Here is a 17,598-nt window from a genome sequence, read left to right as displayed (position 1 = left end):
TTCTCCAAAGAAGATACACAGATTGCCAACAGACACATGAAAGGATGCTCAGCATCACTAATCATTAGAGAAATGCAAATCAAAACTACAAGAGGTATCACCTCACACTGGTCAAAATGGCCATCATCAAAAAGTCTACAAAGAATAAATGCTGGAGAGGGTGTGGAGAATAGGGTAACCTCCTGCACTGTTGGTGGGAATGTAAATTGATACAGCCACTATGGAGAACAGTATGTAGGTTCCTTAAAAAACTAAAAGTAGAACTACCATAGGATCCAGCAATCCCACTACTGGACATATACCCAAAGAAAACCATAATTCAAAAAGAGTCATGTACCACAATGTTCATTGCAGCACTATTTACAATAGCCAGGACACTGAAGCAACCTAAGTGTCCATCGACAGATGAATGGATAAAGAAGATGTGGCACATATATACAATGGAATATTACTCAGCCATAAAAAGAAACGAAATTGAGTTTTTTGTGGTGAGGTGGATGGACCTAGAATCTGTCATACAGAGTGAAGTAAGTCTGAAAGAGAAAAACAAATACCATACGCCAACATATATATATGGAATCTAAAAGAAAAAAAATGGTTCTGAAGAACCTAGGGGTAGGACAGAAATAAAGAGGCAGACGTAGAGAATGGACTTGAGGACATGGGGAGGGGGAAGGGTAAGCTGGACGAGGTGAGAGAGTGGCATGTACATATATACACTACCAAATGTAAAATAGATAGCTAGTGGGAAGCAGCTGCATAGCACAGGGAGATCAGCTCGGTGCTTTGTGATCACCTAGAGGGGTGGGATAGGGAGGGTGGGAGGGAGGGAGATGCAAGAGGGAGGGGACATGGGGATATATATATATACATATAGCTGATTCACTTTGTTATACAGCAGAAACTAACACAACCTTGCCAAGCAATTATACTCCAATAAAGATGTTAAAAAAAGGAAATTATAAGCCCCTAGATTTCTGTGTTCAGGTAATGGCAGATTACACTATTCAATCAAGTAATGAAAATAAGTAAACATGCTGACTAAAATTTTTTAAACATATTTTCAAAACAATGGAAAGCTGTTAATTTCATAGGGAATTAACAGGCCAAAGCAGGAAGTGGGAACTGAGATTCGTGGGCATGGCAGCTACTTTTGCCTGATGGAATTTTCCAGTCTTAGGAAATCAGAAACTTTTTCTATTTTCTGGGGTGAGAATAAGTGTCAAAGAAATCTACTATGAGACCCCACACTCAGAAAACTAAGATCCCAAAAGACTAAACCCTGAGTGTAAGTGTGAGCCAGAAGCAAACCAGTCACTGTAAAGTCTTAAGTCACATGGTGGTTCAGAAAATGTTAAGTCTGGATCTTGGATTGAGGTGACCCCAGACTAACAGTACCCAGATACTGGGAAGATACACATTCAAATTCTTTCTAAAGGGAGATACCTATATTCTAAACCTCAAATTATTATTACAAACATTTTAAAGTATAATCATCAGCACATGTATGACCATACAGACTGCTGGAAAATAATGACATAAAAAAAATCACCAGAATCAACAGACAAAAAGAAACAAACCCAGAATGATCTCAGTTATTAGAATTGTCAGACAGACTATAAGATAACCATGTTCATTATGTTTACATCATAGAGACCAACTTGGAATATCTTTTGAAAAAGAAACCTCTGCAAGATTGGGTTTGCACCCCAGGTCCAGCAGTCACTAGCTGAAGGGGCCTCTCATTTCTCCTGAGTACAGTGGAGACACTAATTCTTACTCCTAGGACTGTTGTAAAGACGAAACAGGATAGTGTGGACCCCAGCACAATACCTAGCCCATGGTGAGTTTCTGTTCCTTTCCTCTGGCCACCCCTTAGAAGAATATAGAAGCCAAAGTAAAAATACACTTTGATGTGCCCTCTCCCCCATCCCAAACATTTTGATAAAGTAGAAATTGGGTTTAATGAACATCTGCAACAGTGTAAAAGGGAAAAGGGAGTCACAGGGACAATATTCAGTCTGAGAAAGGTGACTGTAAAGACAAAGGGACAGCTACAGACTGTATAAATCTGAAGGCAGGGCTCTTTACATCAGTTGACAGACTCCTTTCTTTGCTCCAGGGTGACATCTCCAAGTCATTGCCTGGCTTCCTTCTTCCCTGAGCCCTGAGAAGCAGTTCTAAGACCCCCGTAAAGCACTGAGTTTCTGATGTCCAAGCTCTCAAACTCGTGTGATGTTAGTTGAGCAGGTGCATCCTGAGATTTACTTCTCGAGCAGCAAATCCTTTCCGAGATGTGGAAAAAACTAGGAGAGTGGGTCTGAGTCGAAACCTTAAATACTATGTGGCTAAGTCAATGTCATAACAAGTCCAAAAGACAGGATGCAAAACCACCTCCGATTCAAGGTTATTGAACTAGAATGGGAACAGGTCTCAGACAGACACCAGAGTTGGGGAGAGGTCTTGGGGAGTGTTCACAGAGGCTCATGGAGTATCTTCTATTTGCATTAATTTGTTGCTGCATATGGAAAAAAGCAAGACAATATAAAGACATGGAGCCAAAACAAATGTCAAAATGATTACCAGTCCACCAAGGAATTTTCTCAAAATGTTGACTCTGACCACCTAAACCAGTTAGATCTTGGGGCATGGCTTTAAAAAAGTTTGTTAGCCTCATCCCAAACCCACTAAAATCAGAGTCTCTTGGGTTGTGGGTTATGGGCTAAATTATGTCCCCCATAAATCCACATGTTGAAGTCCCAACCCCTAGTACCTCAGCACATGACCTTATTTGGACATAAAGTCTTTAAAGAGGTGATTAAGTTAAAATGAGGTCATTAGGGTGGGCCCTAATCCAATATGACTGGTGTCTTCATAAGAAGAGAGTCACTAGGGGTGCATGGGCACAGAGGAAAAACCAGTGAGGACACGGTGAGAAAGTGCTTGTCTGAAAGCCAGAGACCTCAGGAGAAGTCAAACCTGCTGATAACTCAATCTTGGACTTCCAGCTTCCAGAACTGTGAGAAAATGCCTTTCTGTTGTTCAAGCCACCCAGTGTACGGCACTGTGTTACGGCAGTGCTTAGCAAACTAATACAGGTTGAGAACTGAGAATTTCTATTTTCAATAAAATCCCTGAGTGATTTTTATACTTAATCAAGTTTGAGGCTGATAAGCCTAGGATAAATTCTGATGGTCAACTACGATTTTTTGAACACAGCTTGCAACCCCAGAGGCATCCCTCTGGAGGCTTATAAGTGTTAGAGAATCACCATCAGCCCCTTTCCTCAATAGTCATAGCTAGAGGAGCTCTGTGCAGAGACACAGCTATGTGCAGGCCAAGTCACAGCACCTTTCAGGCATGAGGACCACAAGACACTAAGGGAAAGATGCTGCATGCTCAGGAGTGTCAAAATGCCTTTTCATCCCACTGCTTAGTCGAAGCCCACCCTTATCCCAGTGGATCATGAGAAATCCTCTCAGTTCACCATGTGTAATGGCTTGATTGGAGGCTCCTCTAAAAGATTTGTCCATCCAAAACCGGTGAATGTGTCCTTATTTGGAAAAAGGGCCTTTGCAAATGTAAGTGAAGGAGCTCAAGATGAGATCATCCTGCATAATGGTGAGTCCTAAATCCAATGACAAGTGTCCTTACAAGATAAGAGAAGGGGAGAAGATATACAAGGAAGAAGGCAATGTGAGGACAAAGGTAGAGACTGGAGTGATCTGCCTACAAGCCAAGGAATGCCAAGGCAGCCACCAGAAGCTGGTAGGGGGGCATGGAACAGATTCTCCCTCGGAGCCTCCAAAGGGAACCAATCCTACTGATAAGCCTTCATTTCAGACTTCTGGTCTCCAGAACTCTGAGAGAGTCAATTTCTGCTGTTTAAGCCACCAAGTTTGTGTTAATTTGTTACAGTAGCCACAGGAAAGAGACCCACCAGATCCTTTGGTGTGGATGCCAACCGGGCTCCAAGTCCCAAACCACCCACCAGAATAGGCTGAGTGCTTATACAAATCTCTCTCAAGGCCTGCAAAGCTGGAGAGAGAAAGCCTTCCCGGGACACAGTTTGAAGTCGATTTTCTGGCCATTGCCCCACATACGAACTGAGAAATTGTGTCTCTCTGAGTCTGATGCAAGTGCACAAGAGCACTACAACTGGAGGACAGCTTCAGCTGTATAAGGGTTCCTAAAAGAGAACTGGCACGCCTGCTGTTTCCCCTTTCTTTCAAAAAAATAAAATAAAACAACATCAGGAAGATCTAAACATAGAAAATGCACAATAAGCCTACCCCCCTAACAACTCCAGGTGAATATCAGTGGCTGGACAGCATCTGCGAAAATGCCCAAATAATCCCAAAGCAGGAGGCCCCGCTGGCACATGGGAACACCCAGAAGCAAAAACTATGACTCTCTGAAAAGAGTCTTTGAAAAGCAAAGGCTAATGTATAAATATTTTATAGGAAAATGACAATTAACCAGAAATGAGCTGTAAAGTTTTCTTAATTATCTGCATCATTCCTATTACTTACATTAGATTGGGGGAAGGGGGGGTGGAAGCTGTAAATAGCAGATGAAAGATATCATATAAAATCGTATTTTTATTTAATTATAAAGCTGACTGGAGGATAGGTACACATTCATTGTCATCTTCTATAATTTCTACATCAATATTATTTTTATGGTTACTTCTGCTACAGTGGGAAGTTCTTATTAGAACCAAAGTTCTCAGCAAATAAATCTGTCTTCTACCAGAAAATCTTCCTTCCTTGCCCCATTCCCTCCTTTTCTCTCTCCTTCCTTCCTTTCTTTCCTTCCAAGATTTACTTTTTCCTTCTATAAAATGGGGGCAATAGCATCTTCTTCCTAGGATTGTTGGGGATATTATATAAATTAATACATATAAAGCTCTATGAATAATGCCTAGTTTATAGTAAACACTCAGTATACACTGCTTGTTGGTACTGTTGTTCTTGTTATTTCTCTCAGAGTCTGGAAGGGCAATGAATGAAATCTGTTTTTTCTCTTCCTCCCATCTGGCTCCAAACAGCTTTCAGAGGGTGTAGAGTCAGCACAAAGTGCGCAGTGCTGAGAACCAGAGAAATCAGGGCATCAAGGGAAAGTGCAGCATCTGGGGCAGGGTTTGTGCTCAGTCAGAAAGGGTCAGTTGTGGGTCATGAAAAATAAATTACTAAAGACAAGGATCTTAGGATGAGGCTGCCAGGAACACCAAGTGTTGCTGAAGCCTTCCTGCCCTGGGGCACTCGGAGCTGGGAATGGCATAACTTAAGGTTTCTGGGATCCTACATCCATCCTACACTTATTCAATAAATATATATTGTGCTAGGAATTGGGACTATAAGGGTGAGCAAAATAAGTGGCCTCTCCTTTTGAAGAGCTTAACAGCTTATATGGAAGACATATCTTAATCAAATTACCACCCTGTGAGCCTTTAATTACAATCCGTGAAAAACATTATGAAAAGAAAGACATGGGAACTGTGGGTAAGAACAGCATATTAGCTAACATTTACTGAGTACTCAGGTACCACTTTAAGGGTTTCATGTATGCATTAATTCATTTAATCTTTACAGTAAACCTGTGAGTTAGATGGATATTACCATTGTCTCCATTTTACAGAGAAGGGAAGGGATCACAGAGAGCAAATATCAGGTCAGTAGGAAGGTTGAGACTGGAACTCAGGCAGGATACCAGCAGAGCCTGCATGCCAAGCCAGGACACTATACTGAGTCATTTGTTTGTTTGTTTGTTTGTTTTGTTTACAACTCCAAGTTTTTTTTTAATTTTTAAAAATTTTTACACACTTTTTAAAGGTTACTTTCAACTCCAATTCTTTTTCAATTTTTAAAAAATTTTATACACTTTTTAAAGGTTACTTTCCATTTACAGTTATTACAAAATATTGGCTATATTCCCCATGTTGTACAATACATCCTTGTAGCCTGTCTTATACCCAATAATTTGTACCTCCCACTCTTCCACCCCTATATTGCCCCTCCCCCCCATTGGTAACCACAAGTTTGTTCTCTATATCTATGAGTCTGCTTCCTTTTTTGTTATATTCACTAGTTTGTTGTAATTTTTAGATTCCACATGTAAGTGACATCATACAAAATTTGTCTTTGTCTTATTTCACTTAGCATACGCCCTCCAAGTCTATCCATGTTGCTGCAAATGGCAAAATTTTGTTCTTTTTTATTGACTTAGTAGTATTCCCTTGTATATGTGTATATATGTATATATATATATATATATATATATACACACACACACACCCCACATCTTCTTTATCCATTCATCTGTTGATGGACACTTAGGTTGCTTCCATACTTTGGCAGTTCTTTGGAAATTGTAAATAATGCTTCTATGAACATTGGGGTGCATGTATCTTTTCAAATTAGTGTTTTTGTCTTTTTCGGATATATACCCAGGAGTAGAATTGCTGGGTCATATGGTAGCAAGACTGTGGAGAAAAGGGAACCCTTTTACACTGTTGGCGGGAATGTAAATTAGTGCAGCCACTGCAGAAAACAATACGGAGATTTCTCAGAAAACTAAAAATAGAACTACTATATTGAGTCTTGACAACATGTTGTAGTGGAAGATCTATCTAAGTCAGCAAGGGTTGGAGAACAGGGAAGATGGAACAGTCTCCTAGAGTGAACTAGAGCTCAGAGCTCAAGGATTAGTTGGAGTTATTGAATGCTACCAGCCAGGGTTCTTTCTTACTTGTAAGTAACAGAAGCTGACCTTGACAGATGAAGCAAAAAAGGTGTCAAGGTGGAAAACTTGGCTCAAACGAAGCTTTCAGAAATAGTGCCCAAAAGCATACCATGGAACTAGTGGGTGGAAGAAACTTCCTTAACTGCTAACGACCTAATGGGCATTAAGTCCCATAGTTCGTGTTGCTGTCAAAACCCAACTTTCTTGTAGCCACGCAGCCACAAGCATCTCAACTACTTCTGCACCAGAAACTAGACTTTATAACCACTGTCATTCTCAAGAGCTGGATGCCTCTGTTGCTATCCTCACCAGCACGTGATAGGTTCTGCCTTCTTCAAGCTGTTTACTTTCAGATTAAATTCTCACATGAGTCAGTCTGATTGGTGGAGACTAGATCACATGTGCATGCCCCTGCTCCAAAGAAACCTGGGGAATGTCATTCTCTACCTTGACTAGACACAGCTCTTAAGACTGGCTATTCCTCAAATGTAGCAAGTGTATTCAACAAGTGCTAAGCAGTCAGAAAACCTGACAGATGTCCACTTCACTAAATGAAAAAGAATAAGAAAATCCAAGAAAAATAAACAACATATGTCAAAGATCAGGCATGGGAAAGTTCACAGCACATTTAAGGAATTTAAAGAATATGATCAATGGATCATAAAGAATTATCAGGAACTCACTGAAACGGAGACTGGAATGGTGGTTACCAAGGGCTGGGGAGTGGGGGAAATAGGGAGACATTGCTCAAAGGGTACAAAGTTTCAGTTATAAAATGAATAAGTTTGCAGGATCCAACGTACAGTATGGTAATGTCAGTTAACAATACTGTCTTATGAGATTGAAAGCTGCTAAGAGAGTAGATCTTAAATGTTCTTGTCACAAAAAAGAAATAATAATTATGTAAGGTGATGGAGGGTTTAGCTGATGCTACGGTGGGAATTATATCACAATACATAAGTGTGTCAAATCAACATGTTGTATACCTTAAAGTTACACAATGTTGTATGTCACTGTATCTCAAAAAAGCTGTAGGGAAAAAATAATTAGAGAGAGAGAGAACATGCACTCCAGGAGGCAGGGACTGAGACATGCAGGGCCTTATAAAGATTTTCATCTTTATCTCAACAGCAATGAAAAGTCATGGAAGGAGTTAAGCAAGGGAGTGAGTTTACCTAATTTGCATTTTTAGAAGAGAACTGTGACCTCTGTGGAGAATAGACTTGAGTGGAATCCAAGAGAGCATTTAGGAGTGATTGCAGTAAACCAGGAGGGAGATGATAGGAGCTTGGTCTGGGTTGGCATAAGTGAAGACAAAGAATCAGATGGATTCAATAGATACTCAGATAAAATCAACAGGACTGAACAATTTATTGGAGATTAGTGGTGAAGGAGCTAAGGTGATACAGTTAGCACAATTTAATGGATAGTATTGTCAGTCTCTAAGTTAGGAAATATTGGGCATAGACAAGTTTTGGAGAAAAGGCAGGGAAGATAATGAATCAAGCTTCGGTTATGATGACATTAAGGTGCTTTTTTGACCTCTAAATGAAAAGTTCAACAGGTAGTTGGACAGACAAATTAAAGAGCTCAAAGTAGGTTCTGACATGGAAATGTAAATTTTGGAGTCATCATGTAAAGATGGTAATTGAAATAATGGCTGTTGAATAGAATTTAGAGAATAAGGAACCAAGACTTGGTACAAGCCTCAAGTTATCCCAACATTTAAAGATAAGCTGGAAAGAGAGATTGATGAGGAGGGCCAGAAATGCCCCATGTCCTTGACCTGATACAACCATAGGTGACACTCTCTGTGGATGTAATCTGACCAAAGTCACACAACTAAAAGGGGAGAATTTGGAAATGAATACTAAAACTGTCTGACTCCAAAGTCCATGATCCTTCTATAAGAATACCATGGAAACATTGCAAATCAAGAAAGATTGCACATCTAGGACTGTGGGTGACATGCAAGGGTCAAAGCCACTATGGGAATCACATGGCCAGAGCATAAAAAACATGTGGAGAGCATAAAGCTGGTGGTGACACCTGTAGCACTGACTCCTTAAGAGCAAGAGTCTAGTGCTTGTAGTGTAGGGAAAATTCTCAAGTCTCCTCCACCCCTTTTATAATCCTCTTATATCTCTCCAGGGAAAATTCAAGATCAAAACCAAAAAACTAGCACCATTGAGGAAGAGGAGTATTCAGTAATTGGTCCAAGTTTTTCTGGGGTGAGAGTTTTTTGGGTTTTTTTTAATGTTGAGCCTTCTCTTAATTTATTTATTTTTATTTTTGGCTGTGTTGGGTCTTCGTTTCTGTGCGAGGGCTTTCTCTAGTTGTGGCAAGCGGGGGCCGCTCTTCATCGCAGTGTGCACGCCTCTCACTGTCGTGGCCTCTCTTGTTGTGGAGCACAGGCTCCAGACGCGCAGGCTCAGTAGTTGTGGCTCACAGGCCTAGTTGCTCCGCGGCATGTGGGATCTTCCCAGACCAGGGCTCGAACCCGTGTCCCCTGCATTAGCAGGCAGATTCTCAACCACTGCACCACCAGGGAAGCCCTGGGGTGAGAGTTTTAAAGGGGATCACCTTATGGAGTTATAGCCTGCACGAGCAGGGGTCTCTCCTTCATGCACCTTAAAGTCAGAGTGGTCAGATGGCACAGATTCTTCCCCCCTGGAGCACACTTGGCCAATGTTCAGATTTTGTTCAAAGTTTCTCTTTTTGCTACTTGAAAACAGAGCTTCTGGACTTGCTTAGGCCCAGGACAGAGGCAGGCTTGTGGGGTGGGGAGAGGGGGCAGGGAGCACTGGGGACGCACTCTCTCCTGCTGTCTGTTGCACTGCTTCCATTTCCAAGGGCATGGAACAGCGGTGTGTTCTTATTTTTATCCTATTAGAAGGATAAGTTCAGAGATGCTCAGACGAATTTAGGGGAAATTATGGCCTTTCCAGCCTATTGTAACACTGGGTTTTAGACTAACTCTAACCCACCTCTACTTAGGCAAAAACTATGTCATGTGGCTCAGCTTAGCTCATTAGACGTCTAAAAAGAATTGGGGCCACAACCTAATTTGGTTCATGGATCCTCTGGTCAAAGACTATATGATGACACCAAAATTTATAGCTCTAGCTCTAGCATCTCTCTTACCTGCAAAATCTATATATAATTTATGACTCTACTTCTGCTCTTGTGATCTAAATGACATTTAAAATTTAACGGATGTATTTGTACATTGATGTTCAAAGCAGCATTGTTCACAATAGTCAAATGATGGAAACAATGCAAATGTCCACCACTGGATGAATGGATAAACAAGATGTGGTATATACCTACAATGGAATATTATTCAATATTTTTAAAAACTAAAATTTTGATACATTCTACAACATGGATGAATGTTGAAGACAGGCTAAGTAAAACAAGCCAAACTTAGAAGACACATACTGTATGATTTCACTTATATAAAGCACTTAAAATGTCAAATTCACAAAGGCAAAAAGTAGAATAATAGTTACAAGGGATGGTGGTGAGGAGTGATGGGGAGTTTAATAGGTACAACGGGAATATGAAAAAGTTCTGGAGATAGATGGAGATCATGGTTGCACAACAAGGTGAACTGTAAATTTAATTTTAAAATAAATAAATAAAATTTAACGTATATAAAATAGAACTCTTGATGTATAACCCATTCCTCAAACCTGCCCCCACTCTATTTTCGAATCTCAAAAAATGGCATCACTCAGTTCTTCATACCAAATGCCTAGACGTCATGCCTGCTTCTCCCTTTTCCATATCCTCTTCTCCTGCCCATCTGTAACAGGCTCTCCCCCCACCCATCTCTTGATCCCTCTACACCACCGCAATAGCTTCCCGACTAGTCTTCCTGCCACAACTCTTGCAAACAATGTAGCCAGAAAGTATAAATCTTCGAAAAACCAATTTACCTTATGTCCTTTTCTAATTCCCCCACTTAATGGTTTCCTATTTCACTTAGTGCAAAATTTTAAATCCTCATCTGACCATTAAGGTCCTACATGATCAGGCTTCTGCACAGCTCTCCCCCGTCCTCTCCTTCCTGCTCTCCACTGGCCATTCTCTAGGCACACTGGGCTTCTTTCGCTTCCTAAAATGTACTGAGCTGTTTTCCATTTTACAGGCTTTACACAGACTTCCCTTCTGCTTGAATCACTCCTCTGTGTCTGAACCTCATGGCTGCTTATTTCCATTCAGGTCTTGATTCAAGTTTACCTCCATAAGAGGTCTTTTTTGATGCCTCTATTTATATTCCCAACTACCTCATTCTGTCTCATCCTGTACTCTTTTCTTTGTGGCCCTATTATTAAGTGAAATTGCCTTGTTCATGTACTTATTTTTTATTATTGATCCTACCTGGAAGACTGAAAATCCCATGAGAAAAAAAGGGACCTTGTCTGTCTATTCTTTTCAATATTCCTAACCCTGAGAATAGTACTTAACACATAGAAGATGCTAAATAAGTACTTGTTGAAGGAATGAAGGAGAAAGGGAAATGAGGAAGGGACAAAGATATAGGAGGAAGAGAGAGGAAGGAAGGAAGAAAGGAAGAAAGAAAGGAAGGAAGGAAGGAAGGAAGGGAGGGATGGAGGGAGGGAGGAAGGAAGGAAGGAATGGAGGGAGGAAGGGAAAAAGGGAGGAAGGGAGTCATCTTAATATAACCTTAATAGGACTCTGGTCTCACTATTCCCATCTGGGTATCAGAATCATATTATCTTCAGGCTGAACAGCCAAGATGTCAATGCCCTTGATTCCAAGTCCCCATCCAGCACCTGAATCCCTGCTACTGCACTGCTGGATGTTCCTGTCCCACGGGAAACCAGCCTACGCTTCCATTCCCAACCTGGCTATTCCAACTCTCTACCTATTCAGACCTAAGATTCCCCATCACTTTCCACTGGCCTCTCTTCTCTGACATTTCCCAAAAGCTTCTCTGCTGTCTCAGCTGCTGCTACCACACTTCACCTCTGATTACCAATATCTCTCAAGGAACCCTTTATTTGGCCCTTGGCTGTATTTCTGGGGTGGTCTTCTTGAGTGTTTTCCCCTTCTTGAGAATTATCACTGTAAGTGCTCAGTGCTCTTGGGCAATGTCACTACACTCTCCTGGACACAGACTAAGCTTGAGTGGTGGCTCCTTGGTCCCAGAAGCCCCTAGGGTATCATAGTAGAGCTTCAGAAGAAAACATCTCTCATCAAACGATCTTATCCCTAGGCCTGAGGTACACACTTCGGAATAGCTCTTATTTTTTAGATCATAAGAATGTTGATCTACTTGTATATAGAACTAGCCTATCTCTAATAACTACAGTGACCTAAGAACAGCCCTCAAAAAAAGTAGCTGGTTCCCCAGATAGAAATATCAGAGTCCTTAGGTGAAAGGCTAAGTTCTATATTCTAGGGCTCTAGAGGTGGAAAAATAGGCACCATGGGTAAATAAAAAATGGTATAGCTGCACGTGAGAGCAAAAGAAAAATGTGTAGTTTTGCTCTAAAACTAATTTAGGGCTCTAGACTTGTAATTTGTCCAACTGTATTCTGAATAAATGGACTAGTGTTAGTACTTCATTCTTAGTTTCTTCCTTTAATTCCTCCCTTATATCCACAAAATACTTTATACTACATAGCATCTGCTATATACAAGTTATTGTTTTAGGCATAGTGATTCCCATTTGGGGGGGTGAGGTGGTATGGAACCTAATGCAGACCTTGCCCTCAAGATGAAACAGAAGAGCAAAGACCCCATACAGTTTCTCTGTTATGTGCATTCACTCAACACTGTTATCTTCCCTTTTGTAACACGAATAAGACATGGAATTAACTATTTGTTCAGTGTCTGTCCTCTTCTCCAGACTCTAAGCTCCATGAGGGCAGGAAGCACATGGATCTTATATTCCCAAAACTTAGCACAGTGGCTGGTGAAGGATAATTCACTTAAATCAGTGAATAACTACAAATAGATACAGAACACCAAACATAATGTTAGCAAGATGAGAGTAGAGAAAAGGTCATTCTCAAGAAGGCAAGATTATTTACTTGGCCAAGATGACAAAATTCAACTCCAAATTCACCTTGTCCAAATAAAGAGAAAGAAATATCTCCTTCCAATATGATCAACTCACTGCACATTTTGGTTGCTGGGATATTTTTCTGTGGTCACTTGTCTTCAGGACCATGTCTCTTGTCAGTTACTAGTATTTCCATACCTATACGATAAATGTTGAATAAATTACATTAAGTACCCCTTAAAAAGCCATTCTCAGAGGAGTTAAAGCCTCCTTTTGTTAATGACAAAGGGAGAGAAAGCAAGTGTTAGCATTCTCCACACCACAATAATACCACAAAAACACAAGTGCTTGCGTTCGGCGGCCACTGTAATTGCCCAGAGTCGAGGGATATAGGAAAGTGAGCAACAGAGGGTTGGGAAGAAGGAGCAGTGGCACGTCTTTAAAATGCTACCGTGTACGGTTTCATATTGCTGGCACCAAGTTCAAGCCCAGGTGGGTACACCTCACCCAGACTGCCTGTCCTGGCCTATCGTATAAGTCTCACTCGTCTGTTTTTTAAGGACAAAGAAGGACACTGCTTGGTGATGTGGCCACAAGCTGTTCGGGGAGGAGACTTTGCTCAGCACATTTCAGCTCCTGAGCAAGGCTGGGCTTGTTTCAGAGAGCCACATAAAATAAATAATCATGCAAAAGCACATTCGTTCTGATAGGCCTCTGACAGCTGCTCCGAGAGGTAGGTGCTTGCAAGCCCATCTTTCAACAATGAACTGACCCAAAGATCCAGGAAAGCTCCAGACAGGACCATATGGCCTGGAATAAAAGCATATTTCAAACTCTGTTTATTATGCATATCTTTCAAAGGTTCACTACTCTGTGATGAAACACTGCACCTGCAAGGCTTTAATAAGCTTCCTAAGCAAGTACAATTATAAAATCCAGGCACCTGAAGAGTTTGTCTTCTCTTACAGCCACCCATGCACTGCCCACCAATGACTTCTCTCATTCTTTTAATTAAATAGGTTTGCAGTATTTTTAAGCTGCAATCAATACTTATTCAGAAAATAAAACTTCTTATAGACCTCAGAGTGAGGGCCATGACATATATCTCTTCCTAAATTCTAGGGACTCCAACATTATTGCCTATCGAACCCTCCAGTCTGCCCGAAAATAAAAGCAGCAGTTTAATCATGCAGCCCCTCAAAGACAGGAGAGCATTTGACATGAATTGAGGTAGGGCTTCATTCATCAGCAATGGCCAGAGCAGAGGAGGCAGGAACAGTTTCCCTTCACAAGTGAGCCCTGTGACTCCACAACTGATCCAAATATTTGAAAAGTCAAATTTGTTCATTATTCACTCAACAAATATCCACGGAGCAGCTATTATGTGCCAGACTCCAGGCAGGGTGCGGTGATTCAGAGATGGATAGCATATAGTTTCTACCCTCAGGAGGTGATGGTCTCATTGGGAAGACAGGTCCAAAGAGAACTGGTTGGAGAATACGAAGAGACACTGGTGGCAGAAAGAGGAGGTGACTTAGCTCTCCTGGGAAGTTCACAAACAGCTTTCCAGAGGAACAGGCATTTGAATCAAAACTTGAAAGATAACTATGAGTTCACTAGCTACCAAGCAAGTGAAGATTGGAACTTTGTCCATGTGTCAATCTTAATGGCCTCTCCCAAGGCCACCAGCAAGGTGATAACAGTTTGAGGCCCAGAGTCCTGTTTCTATCTCTGCCTCTAATTAACCTATGCATGAATAAGACGTGTGTGTCTGAGATTGCTCATATGGTTTAATGATGGGTTTGGAATGGGTGATCTTTATAGGTCTATATGGCTTTAGAATCTCTCTAGGGTTCTTTCCAAACTAAAAGTCTACATGAAACCAATAGTCTACCCCAAAATAGTACACAGTGAGACATTTTAGGATTTTAGGAATGGATTTTATGTAAGGCGCTTAGCCTAATCATTATGCAGTGTTAGAGTGATTGAGTCTTGACTGCTAAGATCATATCTTATTCCATTTGAACACATGGGGCCTAAGGATTTGTATCCCAGAAGGATTATATCATACAGACTTTAAAATAAAGAATGTAAAGCTAACGATGGTAGATGATATAAACATTTTGACTCTGGGATTACATGGTAGACCTGGAGTCATATGAAAAAAGTAACTAGCTTCCTAGAGGTATGATGATGCCATCAGTAACTGCAAGAAGATGAGCTTCTTTAACCAGTGGTTGTTGTTTGACAAGTGGATAGAGGGCAAAAAAGAGAGAAAGATGGAGGGAAGAAGGGAGAGAGGAGGGGAATAAAGGAGAGAGGAGGCAAAGAGGAAGAGAAGATGCAAGAGGAAAGGAGGGAAAGAGGGAAGGAGGAAGGACCAACAATTAACAGTGTCCCTAAACTGTTGTTATCTCCAGGCTCTCAGCAATGATTCACAAATATATAGCCAGGGCATTAGGTTTCAAGCCTTTTCAGACTCAAGGAGAAGAACAGAGGATTATCAAAGATGACACCTGATAGTGTCCAGGCACAAAGGAAAAGGAACAGCTATGATTTATTGCTAAAAACCATGCTGTTCACAACAATTCTTAAAGACTGATGCTATTCTGTCCATTATATGAACCCAGAAAATGAATTGCAGAGAAAGTAGACATGTGCAAGGTGATAAGAGAACAGGTAACAGAGAAAAGATTAAAACCCAGCTCTCTGCCTCCAAAATCCATGTTCTTCCCAAGATTCTCTCTTGTCCTCTTCTTGATTCATCTTCATGAACATTCACGCCCCTGCTTAGGAAGTAGAAAATAGCCATTTTTTTCTCTATTTTACTTCACGCTTTGAAAGACTGCTGATCACAGCCATGTAGATGACCATAGCAGACGAAGTATCAAAGGAATTCTGGACAGGTGCCTGACACTGAGCATGCGACTGGCTTAGGCCAGTCCAACCAATGTCTCTTCATTTGACCTCTCTGTCTCTCATATATCAGTTAAGCTTTTCTGGTTTTGAGTATTAAAAAAAAACAAAAATATTCCTAAGCGGCATCAGCAGAATCACAGAAAGTGTAGAGAATATGCATGGGAATAGAAACCCTTTTATTTTACTGTGAACTGTATGACAAAGAAAATTAGCAAACCAGGAGAGAATGGGGTCAACAGAGTTTTGTTTTTCTCTTGCTTATGCCAGAACCCTACAAGTCTTTGAACTCCATTGTTTTTCTTGATGATTTTTTTCTTTATTTGGATGATAATAAATCCACTCTTTTATGAGCTACTTCACTGAGGTCAAGAAAACCTACAGACCACCTCTCCCACCCAAACTTTCATTGACCACCTCCAAGAGCAACTTTCTTGAATGAAGGATGGGGTGAATTCACTTCCATTTGGAACTAATAAGATAGTAGCAATTCATGTTTACTGTGTGTTTACTGGATACCAAGCACCTTTTAAGAGTTTTATATGCATATTTAATTTGCTCTTTCCAACAGTACTGTAAGGTAGATACTCATTATTCCCCCTTTACAAGATGAGAAAAATGACTTAGGGATGCTGTGTCATTTGCCCAAGATCATGCATCTGACAATACATGTCAAAGATGATCTCCTTTGTAAATCTCTTGTAGAGTGGAGTGGATTTGCAACTTGGAGATGATTCTTGAAGGGTAACCTCATCATCTTATTCTCATTGAGCAAAATATTTATTCTTCCATTTAATCAACATTTATTGTTTTTTTTCCAAGCCACTGGGAATACAAAAACAACTTGGATGAGATCCTAATCCTCAAGCGTTCATCTTTCTTATAAGGAAGAGAGATACATAAAGGAGTAGTTGGGATACAAGCAATCAGCGCAAACACTGGGCATCATGGGGGCACAGAAGAGGAACTGTTAACTCAGGGCATCGGGGAAAAGGGATGTCAGAAAAGGCTCTTTAAAGTAGCTGATGCTAGAATGAATAATCTTGAAGGGCAGGTAAGAAGATAATGGGAAGGAAAAGGCCAGAAAGCACAAGAAAAAGACATGTTCTGGGGAACTATACCTAATTTGATGTGACACAAGGCATCGATAAAGGCAAAAGGGCAAGAGTGATCTTGGGGGAATGTGTAAAAAGTGTGTAAAAAGCCATGTCATGAGAGAGCTTGCTCACCATGCTAATAAATTGGAATTTTATGCTGAAGGCAATGAGAAACCACTAGGGAGTTTTAAGTAGGAAAATGGGAAGAATGAATTTGCACTTTAGGACAATCATTCTGGTAACAGACCAAAGAATGGAGTCTGGGAGGCCAGTTAGGAGGATGCTAAAACCCTGTATTTGAGGAAATTGCAGTGGATAGGAGGGAGGGGCCAGATACTACAGATATTAAGAGAAGAATCAAATCTTACAGCCAACTCATTGAAAGGAAGGGTTTAATATGACTCCCAGTTTTATAGCTGTGTCAACTGGGTTAATGAGAAAGAGAATTCAAGAGAATAATCAGGTTTGGAGAATTTAAAATGGTAATGCACATGAGGCTTTACAGTATACAAATGAAATTGATAGATAATGTTTTATTATTTCTTTAAACAACCCTATGAGGCTGGTGTTATCCTCATCTCGGACAAGAGCCCTGAATAGAGAGATCAAGTGACTTGTCCAAGCTCCCACAAAATAGCAGAGGGAAGAATCAGAACTTGAACCCTTTCTAAATCTCATTTTCTTTCCACTACAAAATACATGTAATAATAGTAGTAAAATAATAATGACGATAGCAAGTGTGTGTTGAATACCCAGTCCCTCTTCTGAGAACTTCATATTTTTCAATTCATTTAATCCCCATGA

General features: G+C 40.6%; 1 protein-coding gene across 25 annotated transcripts in view; it reads right to left on the bottom strand.

Moving 5' to 3' along the window:
• The window catches only part of LOC307185656 (cytosolic beta-glucosidase-like), a 488,042-nt gene that overhangs the window by 347,641 nt on the left and 122,803 nt on the right, over positions 1 to 17,598 (bottom strand). The gene's annotated exons all lie outside the window — the stretch shown is intronic.

Source organism: Stenella coeruleoalba (assembly GCF_951394435.1).
Source record: "Stenella coeruleoalba genome assembly, chromosome: 4".
Taxonomy (NCBI): domain Eukaryota; kingdom Metazoa; phylum Chordata; class Mammalia; order Artiodactyla; family Delphinidae; genus Stenella; species Stenella coeruleoalba.
The sequence above is the reverse complement of the archived record's forward strand: the minus strand, read 5'-3'. Positions and strand labels throughout refer to the sequence as shown.